Below are 11,295 nucleotides of genomic sequence, written 5' to 3'. Positions count from 1 at the left end.
TGCTAGTAGTAGTATTGTATCCTGCCATTACATTTCACAGATGCTCTTGTGAATCTGTTTGCATGGACAAAGATTGGAGCACTACAGGGACATAAGAAAAGAGAAGCAGAATAAAAAGGTAAGAGATAATGTATGCAGTCCCATGCACTGAGCACTGCACTGAGCTCAGCTGTGTAAAGCATATTCCTGGTGATCGCACAGCAGGACTTGTGAAAGGCTTTTTACCAGTCTATGCAGTTTTCAGTGAGTTTTTCTTCTAGAAGTGTGACGCACTTTGAAATCAGCTGGAAGCTAAAGGACCCGTCATCGATTGGAACATTAATTTCTCATTGCAAGTATGCCAAACAGAAGGTTTATTTGCTACAAAGAAGTTCAGTTGAGAAAATAAATCAGTCAAGGGATGCAGTCCAATCCAAAGGTTCCCATCCTTTTGCTCGCCATCTGTGTAGTCAGATAGCAAAGGCTTCGTTACCATTGAATAATGCAAACTTGGGGACTTCCTTGACGTCACTGAAGGGTGGGTGGTCTATGTGAGAGACCTGGCAGCACGCCACTTATCAAACATGTTAGAAGATCTTCAACTCCAAAGGATAAAAGGTAATTCACAAAGAAACATCAAGTCTTCAAGCAAACATGTACTGTCCTTACTTTTTAAAAAATAATTTGCAGAGATTTCCTATTTTTCTAATAAATGGACTCTCACATGCTAAGCTTGCACTCCATAGATATGTGCAGAAAATGCTTTAAAAACAAACAGGCATCCAGGGAACAAGAGATATAATTTTATATGGGTAGGTATAAAAAAATCAGTTTCTGCTTCTGTGTTTCTTTGAGCTAGACAAGCTGCTAAAACAGCAACGGTGGAAATGCTGGAAGAACTGCAATTGTCTTCCTGTTCCAATTCCAGCCACAAATTCTGTGAGGAAGACTGATATTTTATAAATCATTTCCTGCCCCTTTTCAGAAACAATGAAAGTACTTGGGATTTCAGTATCAGGGAGGCTCCTAAAGCCTGAAGTGATCTTTGAGAGTGAGTCTAGAAAACTTACGTTATTTATTTTTAGCTAATTAGCACCAGGATGACTTTTCATGCAAGAGCAACAAATTAACTGAGCCATCTTTGTTCAGGGGTCATTGTGGCTTCATCTGGCATCTGATTCAGCATTTCTAGAAGTCAGGAGAAATGTTTTTTTACAATGTGGGAGTTAAAAGAGATTCTTCCATTAGGTTAATCTGTTGACAGTCTCCTTTCTTTATTTTGGTGCTGCCCAGTCCCAAATCAATCCTCCTTCACATTAACAGTTTCTGGAAATATATTTATCACTTCTCTTCCTTCAGTTAGTTTTAGATTTTACCTAATGGAAACAGGGAGATTAGGCAAAGGTGAACATAGAGTAAAAGAAGTGGTAGGAGGGAAAAAGAGAACAAGTTTCCTGTGATCTAGTCCTCTCCTTCACAAAAGCCTCCCACTAATGAATTAAAAATTGCTTGCAGGGATGCACAATTATTGGTGTTAACTTGACAAAGGACTGACACTACACCTACAACCTTTCCCTAGGAAGAGAGGTCAAGACTGTTGGTCAGTGTATTTTTACAAGTGAATGTTGAAAGGTCTGAACTCCCCAGCTTGATGGTACTTCCAGAAGCACTAAGAGGTAGCAGTTGTTCTTTGAAGAACTTGGTGAAATAGCTCAGGTTTCATAGGTGTAACTAAATAATATGATAATAACAATCAAAATTTACTTTGGCACAGAAAATGCATATATACATAGGTATATTCCAAAAGTAACAAATGAGGCAGAATGGCTATAAATAAAGTAAGAAGGTAGGGATTATGAATACCTCAAGAACACATCAAGGATGGTTTCCAAAAATGCAATGCATGTTACTTTCAGTAGGTGGTATCAGCACTAGTAACCTGCATATAAATACAGGTCTCCTTGATGTAAGCTTACAAAATTGTTCTGGAAGCCTGCAAGTTACAGGTTAACACTAGTTATCCTTTTTCACTGTTCAGCTCAAACTGATTGGATTGTAAATGTCATGGCAATTACAAGGCTCTCTCACTGCTTTCATAGTATATGTCAGCCATTTGCAAAGCAATTATCAGAGAAGAGCAGATGAAAGCAGCCTGAACCATCCATAAGCACATTTCTGTGATTTGTCACTGTGCAGTCTGGCCCTCAATCTCCTCAAGACCCAAATTTGAGATGCATTAATCCTCTTCACCTTCCCTTGTCTTCAAAAGATTTGCATCTGTAAAGGTCAGGTGTTGAAAGGCTGACATTATCCTTCTATACATTGAGTTTTCCGAAATAATAGTATATGTGGCTTAGATCACGCAATGAAAAAAGTTAGGGGCAAGTCAGGCATTTCAGAAGAAAGAAGATCTGAAGATGGATGAAGAAACAGAAAAGAGTCAAATAATATTCCTTAAATAGTATTGAATAATTCAGCTACCGGCATCTTTACAGGAATGTGACATAGTTCAGTCCAAGTATCATTTAAATAGTTTATGAAGTAGAGAAGTATGTTCAAAAAACAGCTTAGAAATGTACAGTTCAAAACTATAGAATGATATGTAAATTGTTTGGCTTTATTTTATTCAACCCAATTCAACAGCCTCCTATTTCACAACTAAAAATCTTAATCTCTCGGCCACAATGAGTGTCACTGAAAAAGTAATAATTCACCATGCCCTAGGACTTGTCCTGTCCTGCTTGATGTTTTTGCTAGCTTTGATGGAAGACAAAATAAAGAAAAAGATTCTTATGCTCAACCAGAATACAAACTGACTTTCCAGGAACTGTTGTCATACATAAATCTCTCCTGGGCCACCACTATACTTACCATAACAACAAAAATATAAATAGCCATGAAATAATGTTTTATATCTCTGTGGCACCGTTTAGCTGTTAAGACCAAATGCTTTGCAGTTAGACAATACTTGCACTACCAGCAGCTTAAAATAATGAAAGAGATATGGGTTTGATATTTGAAAAGCAAACGGATCATATGCAGGGTGTAAATAGTCACTTATTCACACATTTAAACAGATCTAGTAGCAGAGTACCTATTTTCCCCAGAAGCTATCAATGCTAGAGTGACTCAGTCTGGATAGAAAAGCTGATGACCCTAAAAAAGCTGATAACCAGTGGAAGACAGATTTTACAGTGGATTCTGCAGGAAAAAACACCCAACATCAAGATCTCAAGCAGTGTTTAGAAAATCAAAGTTACATTTACTGTGGGAACTATGAAATTATGCATGCAAGTAGTAAAACAGAGAGAAAAAATCTTGTATAAATAACCAACAACAGCAAGAAGATGGGAGAAGGAAAACTACATTATCTCTACTCCACAGAGAGATTAAGGATCTTGCCTATAGGCAGGCCTCTGCTTTAACCGCTAAGAGTCTTGAATGAACAGTATTGATTCTATTAAGTTCTCTTCTCCTCTGGTAAAGTTTTAAGAGAGCAGACAGAATTGTCATTGATGCATCATCAAGAAACTGAGAAATTGCTGGGGGTTTTGCCGTGGAAACTGATAGATCTGCAGTCTTGCATCTTTTGAGCAGTAAGACTGAAGAATAAAAATTTTGTCCTGGGTCACACAGCAGACCAGTGGAACTGGGGAGTCCTGATTATTAATATCCTACACTAATTATGAGCTCTTAGGACAGTGTGCTTGGCTGCTACATCGTGTCATATACAGGGCTGCTACTGGGATAGGAAAAGTCCACATAACTCAGATGGTTATAGAATGCAGCTCAACTTCTGATAAAAGAATATACAATATTAAACCAAATATATGGATAAAAAATAAGCATAGTATGAAAAAAGAGCAAGTTTTACATACACAAAATACCAGGCAAAACTTTCCATTTCATATTTAAATGCTTCCTGAAAATTTTAGAGAACTTAATCCTGCCAAAAATACCAGCTTTGCACATGATACAGAGCACTGTTTCGAATAGCAGCATTCCTTTAAGTTTCAAGATGTTCTAGTAATCCCCTCACTGCATTCTGCCTGCATACTTTATTCTTTCCTTCACATCCCAGAATAAGTGACCATTTATATATAATTATATATATATGGGAAGCGGCCATATATATATAAGCATATATAAAGATAATGCCTGCTATGGACAGGTTCCCTTCGGCATATCTGTAAAGAAAAATTATGCTTTTTTGTTGAGTATGAATACTACAACAGTAAAAGACACCAACAGAAAACAGAAATAAAACAAACAGAAATAGCAACTTAACAGAATTAAGTAGAAACTGAATCAAAAAATTATGTATCAAAAACGGTATTTTTTTTTTAGGGTATACTTGAGAGGCATGAAGAACAGAAGAAAAAAATTAAATTCACAGCAAAAGCATACAGAATGAATCTAATTTTATTTTTTTTTCTCTCTGCTGGATAGAATCTTAGAATGGTTTGGGTTGGAAAGGCCCTTAAGATCATTTAGTTCCAATATCCTGCCATGGGCAGGGATGCCTCACACTAGACCATGTTGCCCAAGACTCTGTCCAACCTGGCCTTGAACACTGCCAGGGACAGAGCATTTATCACTTCTTTGGGCAACCTGTTCCAGTGCCTCACCACTCTCACAATAAAGAACTTCTTCCTTATAGCTGACCTAAACTTTCCATGTCTAAGTTTAAACCCGTTACCTCCTGTCCTATCACTACAATCCCTGATGAAGAGAATCTGAAGCTTCTTGTTGCCGAAAAAGTTCAACATGACCTAGGTCAGGCTCAGTTTTGTACTAGGAAATTCCCAGGGTTTTTTAAAATAGAAAAATATTTATCACATGTAATTAAATATTACAAGCTCTTAAATGCATAAACATTGCTTCAGATTTTTGTAACAGCTTCAGATGAGTTCCCAAACAATTTCTGATTTCTTGGCAATATAAGACCTATGATTACTTTATCAATTTCTGTCACATAAAAATTAAGGGAAAGAAATAAGAAAAAACATAAATCAGGCTGATTTTTAAGATGAAGCAACCATTTATTTTTTCTATTATTACTTATTTGTGCCTTTTTTAGAAAGGAAGATTGCCAAATCATGGGATGAATGCCACTGACTTCAGCAAAATTAATCCTGCATATGCCACGGTAAGGCTGATCCCATAAATCACATATTCACTAAAGAATGGGATTTCATTTTCAAAAACAGTGATTTCAAGCCCTTGCAAGTCAGGCAGGCAGACACAGCCTGAATGTCACTATCCTTTCTCTCACAAATTACTACACCTACTGAACAAGAACAGATCCACGGTATAACATGCATGTAGAAGACCCAACATAGCTTCCCACACACGTACTACAGAGTGCATGCACATAGGTCAATCTCCTGAGGGACCAAGAAGTAAGGCTAAAGAGGTTAAATTTCTCATTTAGATACTTAAATTAACAAGTTGTGCAATATGATGTGGATCTACATAAAACATGTGCATAGATGTTATAATAGAAGCCTAAAACAATTCAGTATTGAACACTGAGCTCTTGAAGGCCTAAAATACCATTTTAATTCTATTTAAAGTATTAGTTCTATTCCACATGTCTGAAACCTTATACAGATCACACAGAAAACTTAACTGAGGTATAGGTAAAAGCTAGGAACTACTGAAACAATTAATAGTTGTTTATGTCCTGCTGTGGGCAGAATGGCAGAACCATCACTCAGGTTTCCCATGCCAACTGATAACACAACCTTCCCATGCCAGTTCTGAGGCTGAAGATACGTCAGTGTGGAATTACTGAGGTCACTTCTCTCTTTTGTTATTCTCCTTTTTGGCCCTCTCCTAAATTCAAGATTGTTTTAGAGCTAACAGGATTTACAATCATGTAAATAAAGGACATTATATTAGCTTGCATATCAGATATGCTTGTTTGTTCTGTCCAAGGAAGAGCTAGTAATAGCATTTTCATGACATCAGAGGCGAAGCAAAGGAAGCCATTCCAACTAATTAATCTCAGTATTGTTTATAAAGAAATATAGGCAACTGATCTGTGTAATTGTTCCAAGGAGTCACAGTTTGCACAGTATGTTTAAACAACGCAGGACTATTAAGGGCAACTTTGAGGATGGATTTTTTTATTTATCAGTGAAAGGTTCTTTCCCGAGTTCACCAGAAACGTGGTGGGGAAAAATGGCCCACAATGGTGGGGATACAGAAAATTTTCAGGCTTGTCTGTACTCAAAGTCCAGCTGTGTTTGCAGGAACAATGACAAAGTGAGTCTAACACCCAGTAATTTACGAACTGCACAGGAAAGAGTTAATGGCAAGCATTAAAATTAAAAAGATTAAGATACCAGATTTCCACTCATACTCAAAAACTTTTTGCAAGAGACAGTAGAACTTAAGCAATAATTCTATCATTTTGATTTTCTTCTACCTGATTCTCACCTGAACATTTGCAATTTCTAATCACTGATAGTTGAAACTGCAATACATTGTAACAACATAAACATTGAAAGCATATGGTTAAAAGGAGACTTAAATGTGGGAATTATGTGAAATAACATTGCTTGGTGTGAATAACCCTGTCAATTCAAAATTAACATGTTTTTTTGTATGTGAAGATTGAATTTCATGGGGATTTGGGAACAGATCATTTAAGTTGAAATTAATTTAACCAGCCTTCAGGGAATTTGCATTTCTAAGCTTCATTTAGTTTATTTGAAAAATGTTTTTGCATACTTTACATTAAACCTCATTCAGAACTTTAGGGGAAACTGGGCTATAAAAAAGTATAATTACAGATCATACCATTACCATCACAGCTTTTACCATCACACATCACACATGTATTTCATAAAAAAAATGTTGCATCTTTTCTCCAGCTTGCCTTCTGTCAATGTATAGAAATAGGTGATTTTTACATGTACACTGGGCAGTTAATAGATAGGTCAATTCATGTTTAACTGGTAGTTGTATTCATGATGCTACTGAATACAAGACTTCATCTCTAGAGAGGCTGAGGAAGCTTCAATGCTGTGGTGTCCACAAAGGGTGTCTGTTAGCTCTCTACTGCCTCGCATGCTCTCTGTTTTGCAGGCACAGTGCTACCCTGCTGTAATGCTGCCTTGCTATCCAACAATTAAGAACTAGATGTGCCTTTCACCTTCTGTACCTTATAAACTTTTCCCCTCTTCATGCCACATTGCCACCCCCCAAGCCTAAGCCTAAGGTACTCTAGATGATCCATTTTCTCCTCACTGACTGCAGATCAGGAGTTGAACTCAATTCCCCTTAAAGTCTCCAGCCTTTCAAACACCCCTTGTCAGGAATATTACCATCATTTGCAGCTTTGCTTACCTTCATTCAGAGGCATTCAAACCACTTTCCATCTCTGTCTTTACTCAGCTTCCTTGCAGCAGCTCATTTAGCGCCCTCAGCCAGATGAATTCCTTCAGCAGAATACTTGTTTCTGTCCTGTAAGAAGAAAGGCAAAATATCTGAGAAAGCTGATTATTTTCACTATAAACCAGAAAAGAACATACTTATTTTAACTGCAAAAACATTTTTGTGGGGTTTTTTTATAATGATTGAATTACACCAAAAATAATTCAGGAAAAATCACACTTTGCTAATCAGCAGCCACCAGTGCTCAAAATGGGACTGCTCACAACTGTGCACTTCAGCAGCCCAGGAGTATCAGCTAAACCTCCAAAGACAGCTTTAAAATCACGGTTGGTTTGCTAAATTAATCTGGTTTTAGGGCTTTTCATTTTCCTGCTGATGCTTGAGCTTCTGGTGGATGACATCTCAAAAGTGTCTACTGACCTCTAAGGTTCATCTAACCTTGAACGCTCACACAGCACCAGAACGGATGGCCTTCCTCCATGCTGCTCACAGGAAAAAGGGCTGTCAGCCCACCCTCACCTGTATCTACTTGCAACACTTACTCTTTCCCTGCTTCCTTTTCCTTTATTTTTCTAATCCTCTCTTCTGCCTGTTCTTGCACACTGTGAGGGGACAGGGTGGCCATTTTGTTGATTCCAAACCACTGGCAGTGAGGGGAGCTGGCAGCCATTTTGTGTACAAGACAATTCCTGTGTTAGAAGCTTTTCCTTAGGTCTCCATGAAAACTTTTTTCGAATCACTAGTTCCACAGAGGAATAGTAAATTCTGCTAAAACTGAATGTGATGTGACTTTTCAGATTATTTCTTTCAGCTGCCAGCTGAACTAGGTAAGAGACCTGCTCACAGCGACCTGTGGCTAGCACAGAGCCACTGGACCTGTCACCCAGCCAGTCTGTCCTTGCAAAACCTGCTGAGGATAAGAAGTGGGGATGACAGTGGAATTCCTGTGTTTATATGGGAGCTATTTAATTGAAATAAAGTTTTGCTGTCATACCTTCCTGTTTTCAGAAGTTATCCAGCTGTTAACTTCCTAATCAAAAAAGATGTGGCAGCATGCCACAGAAAGCTGGCCTCACTTCCAGCATGTAGCCCTAGCTATTTCCAAACCCCAGATTGTGCCTAGAAACACATGCCTCCGGTGAAAAGTTGACTTTTACAATATATGCATCAGAATGTACATTCACTTAAAAGAGCTATACACCAGAAACATCATGTACCAAGACCAAGAGACCACTTCAGAGAAAACCCCAACAGGGAGTGAAACCAACCAAAAATCCTCACAGATCCAGGGCTTTACATGTTTTTCAACAGATAGGTACCTGTCCGTGAGGGAAATATCTCACAGACATACGTGGTAGGCTCTTGATGTATTTAAATAAATGTCTCAATTTGCCTTACAGCACACTATAAATTCTAATGGCTGATACATGGAGTGTTATAAATCTCTGCATGCAGTAAAAATGAGCTAAAGAGCTCCTCTGAGTCCTTTGGTTGGTGACATGAGTGATTCTTGTCCTTATGTGCTTCACCTAAGGGCAATAGGAAGCAAAACACCAAGTATACTGGAAATCTGCCTGACATTACTTCGTGGGGATTAAAAAGGAATTTTTGTTCCTATAGATTTGGTTTGGGATTATTGATAAATAATGATTAATACAAAGTCTAGGGGCTCCTGTCAGCAATCTAAAGACAAGTTTTATGAATTTCAAGGATCTAAGTGTAATATTCCTTTCTCAGAGCTGTCTGAACGCTTCTTAGAAGCAGAGGCTCTTATTGCTTTCTCTGCATTGTAGGCAAGGATCATGTTCCTGACTTGGATCAAGATGCTTGCATTGTGGAAGAGGAATGGTGAGAGAGAAGGAGGCAGAAGGCCACAGGTTTGAGACTCTTACCATGAACTGGGGAAGCTGTGGAGTGGCTGTCATTGCTGAGAGGTGGCAGTGGTTCCCTGAGCCACAGCTGCTGCTGCATCAGTTCTGGCAGTCACCTCCAGAACGCTTAAGCAGGGATGCTTAACAGCTCCTAGAGCACGGGAAAGGTAAATCGCGAGGTCATGGACATTTTTTCACCCCAGCAATCCACTGCTGTGATTAAATGCTGACTGTGCTACAGCTGTCCCTGGACCAACTTCAGTAAACAGTCCTTGAAAATCAAGAGCTTTTCATCAGTGACAGTATTTTCCATGACAATTTGACAATATGACAAAAAAGCAATCACGTATATACTAAAAATACATCATCTCACTGAACTCCATGCTCCTTTTGTTTTAATGGTCATGTGAATCTAAGTCTGATCATCACAGCCTGACTATCCCGTGTTATCCAGGATGTCAGGGTTGAGGCTTGCAGGATTTCTTTCTGACTTTAACATCTATGAATCCATCTATGAATAATTTGTTGTAATTAAATGTCATGTGGGTGTGGATTTGGCTTAATCTCAGGGAACATTTCTGGATAGTACAGAAGTTTGATGTGTATGTGATTTTCATGAGCATACAGTTGTACTGTATGAAATGTACTGTACTGTACAGTTGAAACTGCAGTTCAGCTGAAGTCATAGGCACAGTGCAGAGACTGGCAAACACTTTAATCCCTCCTGCCTTGCACTGAGTTCTGGATTCCCACAGTGCATATCCCAAAAGTCAGCTCCTTTTAAGCAAATTCCATGCTGCAGACTTCCACCCATGTCAACCACCTACATGTCTCATTTTAAAACCTTTTCATTCAATAATCTGTTTTGTATAGATACAAACTAAAACCAAAAGAAATGTTTATATGAAAATCTGTTCCAAACCATCACAATTTACTTATTCTAAAGCTGAGCATGATCCTTTTCTGACAAGTGAGCATACTGACCTTGATATTCAGATCATATCTGAGAACACATGCCACATTATGTATAAAAGTGTTTTCTTCACAGCTAATGATGGACAATGAGCACTTTTCTACTTCCTTTCCTGGTGCATGTCTAGACACTTACATTTGCCAGCCAGAGGAATTTTGTTATAATAAAAGTGGATTTGGGGATATTGTCACACTTTCATTGTATGATAACAAATGTCCATGACAGGGTGTTTTGGCTTTTTATTGCAAGAGATACTAGTAATGTGGAATTTCTGTAAGTGTTGGCATAACTCAGTTTATCTCTGCAATTGTTCTTACCCTTGAGCACAATGTCATTGACTTATTAACCTAAGCATGAATGAACAGCTTCTAGAACAATTTCAATTGCTAAAAATTGGCCTTTATTTGGACATACTAAAGCAAGCACTACAGTCATTTGCTGCTTCTCGCATCTCCCCCCAGATAATTTACATCAAACATCAACAACATAACATTTTTCCAAAACTGAAAGTGTATTTGTAAATTTGAAAATAGAAACAGAATCTGAACACGATTAACTAAACTTGATCTCCTACTCTAATTGTATCAAGGTATAGATCTGCTCTGTGTTTGTCATAGGAGTCTTTTGAGGTATAAAGGCTAAGCAATATTTCTTCTTTCCGTGCTAATGAAGAGCCTGTATCTTTTCTGTGCACTCAAGTGAAATTGAACAGAACTGCTGGCCTAGCCAACTGGAAAATCAATTATTCACACAGTGCTATATGCAAATACCTAGAGTCAAATTTTTCACACCTGATTCGTGAGCTTAATTGCATTCCTTTTCAAAAGCCTATGAACCTGGGCTCCAGTTCGTATGGTGCTTACACACAGAAATTAGGCAAATAGCTTCATACTTACTGCTAAGAAATTCTTGCATAGTTCATGGATCTTTGACAGTAGAAACTCTATTTCAGTTTCTGTGAGCATGCCTGGATCAGACTCTTTACTACAAGCACTCTTACTGCAGTACTCCAGCATTTTTTTTTTTTTTTTTTTTTGTGAATTTACTTGCCCCTTGGTGGGATTTTTC

General features: G+C 38.1%; 1 long non-coding RNA gene across 1 annotated transcript; it reads right to left on the bottom strand.

Annotated features, from left to right (window-relative positions):
* Nucleotides 1–4,081: 4,081 nt before the first annotated feature.
* LOC133277495 (uncharacterized) lies at nucleotides 4,082–10,068 on the bottom strand. Its single transcript, XR_009746229.1, has 3 exons — nucleotides 7,926–10,068; nucleotides 7,336–7,452; nucleotides 4,082–4,166 (listed from the first exon to the last, which is right to left on the bottom strand). It is a non-coding gene; the product is annotated as an uncharacterized LOC133277495 (long non-coding RNA).
* Between the last annotated feature and the right edge of the window lie 1,227 nt (nucleotides 10,069–11,295).

The sequence above is a fragment of the Pezoporus flaviventris genome, unplaced genomic scaffold (genome assembly GCF_033815535.1).
Source record: "Pezoporus flaviventris isolate CSIRO_AGI_PZ_B2104156 unplaced genomic scaffold, CSIRO_AGI_Pfla_v1 ptg000057l, whole genome shotgun sequence".
NCBI classification, from domain to species: Eukaryota; Metazoa; Chordata; class Aves; order Psittaciformes; family Psittacidae; genus Pezoporus; species Pezoporus flaviventris.
This window is presented reverse-complemented; position numbering and strand designations above follow the sequence as displayed.